Source organism: Penaeus japonicus, unplaced genomic scaffold (assembly GCF_977035675.1).
Source record: "Penaeus japonicus unplaced genomic scaffold, GWHDUDI00000001_assembly GWHDUDI00000013, whole genome shotgun sequence".
NCBI lineage: Eukaryota > Metazoa > Arthropoda > Malacostraca > Decapoda > Penaeidae > Penaeus > Penaeus japonicus.
Genome location: NW_028234415.1, coordinates 7,636,513 through 7,639,012, shown reverse-complemented (window position 1 = coordinate 7,639,012; position 2,500 = coordinate 7,636,513). Strand labels below are relative to the sequence as shown.

Sequence of the window (2,500 nt, the reverse complement as noted above, 5' to 3'; positions counted from 1 at the left end):
GATTCGACTTTACATAAACTGATGAGGTTAGACTTGAAAATATATTACGCTGGAGTCAGTGAATGTCGACGTTACCATAGCAGGGTAATAGATAGGTGGATAAACAGGCAAACATATGTGTACGCAGATGGATATATAAATAAATGGATGAAAAGAGATAGATAAAAATAATAAGTTAGAAAAAAAAAACACAACGAATTTGGGGAAGTGCGCAGCTAACCCTTCATCATTCACAAAACACACACACACACACACACACACACACAACACAAAAAAACGCACTCACTTCATTCAAATCCCTATAAAACAAAATACACACGAAATAACATCGAATACCCTCCCAATCGCCAAAGACTAGGGAAAGACAAGAATTTACAGACGGACGGACGGACGGACGGACCACAGACCGCAAACCACAAGCCGAAGAGAACACAGTCCCAAGATGACACCTGACCTCCACCATCGCCGAAGAAACACACAATCATCTTAAAAGAAGACCTCCCGCCACAGAGGTCACAATCTTCGCCCCTCATCGAATCAGCACCAAAGAAATGCCGAGCGCTATCAGGTCAAGGCGAACGTCTTCATGCGCCCATTTAGTGCGCGGCGGCGGATCACGCGCGTCTTTTGTTTTCATTTCCGCAATAAAAGGCGGGAAAGCTGCTGCAGTCTTGTTGGTGCTTAGCAACACATTTGCACTTGCGCCTATGACTTCGCACTTGTTTGCAGGCGTGATCTTTACAGATGCTACCGTTGAATTTATTAGACAGCATGAGCGATAAAACATAAAACTGTTAGATACGGAATATCATATGCATAAATCTTAGCGTTGCTGCCACAAGAAAAGCGAGATGGAGAGAGAGGGAGAGAGAGAGAGAGAGGGAGAGGGAGGGAGAGAGAGAGAGAGAGGAGAGAGAGAGGGAGATCGATAGGAGGGAGAGATCTCTGAGAGAGAGGAGAGAGAGAGGACGGGGGAGACACTGGAGGAGATCAGAGGGGAGAGTGAGGAGGAGATTTGAGAGAGGGGAGAGAGTGATGTGAGAGAGAGAGAGAGAGAGTCCGATGAGAGAGAGAGGAAGAGAGAGAGGAGAAAAAGAGAGAGAGCAGAGAAGAGAGAGAGGAGAGAGAGGAGAGAGAGAAGGTGAGAGAAGCCGGGGGTGAGAGAGAGAGAGAGAGAGAGAGAGAGAGAGAGGAGAGAGAGATAATGGAGAGAAGAAAGAGAGGAGGAGAGAGGAGAGAGAGCGAGAGGAGAGGGAGAGAGTGGAGAGAGAGAGAGAGAGAGAAGAGAGAGAGAAGGAGAGGAGAGGAGAGGAGAGAGAGAGAGAGAGAGAGAAGAGAGGAGAGAGGGGGGAGAGAGGGGAGTGTAGTAGAGAGAGAGAGAGAGAGAGAGAGAGACGAGGAGAGAAAGAGAAGAAAGGAGGAGAGAGCGAGAGAAAGAGGATGAGAGAGGAGGAGAGAGAGAAAAGATGGAGAGAAAGAGAGAGAGAATAAAGATGAGCGAGAGAACGAGCGAGTGGAGGAGAGGAGAGAGAGAAAGAGGGAGAGAGGAGTGAGAGAGTCGGAGGGAAGCGAAGGTATGAGAGGAGAGAGAGAGAGAGAGAGAGAGAAAGAGAGAGAGAGAGAGAGAAGAAAGACAGAGAGAGAGAGAGAGAGAGAGAGAGAGGAGAGAGAGAGGAGGAGAAGAGGAGAGAGAGGAGAGAGAGAGTGAGAGAGAGAGAGAAAGAAAGAGAGACAGAGAGGAAAGAAGAGAGAAGATGAGACGAAAGAGAGAGAGAGAGAGAGAGAGCGGGGGGGAGAGAGAGAGAAGAGGGAGGAGGGAGAGAGAGGGGAGATGAGAGGAGATGAGAGAGGAGGGGGGGGGGGAGAGAGGCAGAGAGAGAGAGAGAGAGGCAGAGAGAGAGAGAGAGGGGGGGGGAGATAGATAGATAGATAGATAGAGAGAGAGAGAGAGAGAGAGAGAGAGAGAGAAAAAAGAAAAAAAGAGAGAGAGAGAGAGAGAGAGAGAGAGAGAGAGAGAGAGAGAGAGAGAGAGAGAGAGAGAGAGAGAGAGAGAGAGAGAGAGAGAGAGAGAGAGAGAGGCAGAGAGAGAGAGAGGGTGGGGATAGATAGATAGATAGATAGAGAGAGAGAGCAAAAGAGAGATAGATAGATAGATGGAAAGAGAGAGAAAAAGAGAGATAGAGATAGAGAGATAGAGATAGAGAGAGAGGAGAGAGAGGAGAGAGAGGAGAGAGAGAGAGAGAGAGAGAGAGAGAGAGAGAGAGAGAGAGAGAGAGAGAGAGAGTGGCGAGAGACGAGAGAGAAGAGGAGAAAGATGAGAGAGAGCTATGAGAGAGAGAGAAAGAGAGAGAGAGAGGGTGGGGATAGATAGATAGATAGATGGAAAGAGAGAGAAAAAGAGAGAGAGATAGAAAGATAGAGAGAGAGAGAGAGGAGAGAGAGGAGAGAGAGGAGAGAGAGAGAGAGAGAGAGAGAGAGAGAGAGAGAGAGAGAAAGATAT

The 2,500-nt window shown here is 47.9% G+C and overlaps 1 protein-coding gene across 5 annotated transcripts in view; it reads right to left on the bottom strand.

Annotated features, from left to right (window-relative positions):
• LOC122247811 (bcl-2-related ovarian killer protein) overlaps nucleotides 1–2,500 on the bottom strand; it is a 54,633-nt gene that overhangs the window by 29,686 nt on the left and 22,447 nt on the right. The window lies entirely within an intron of this gene.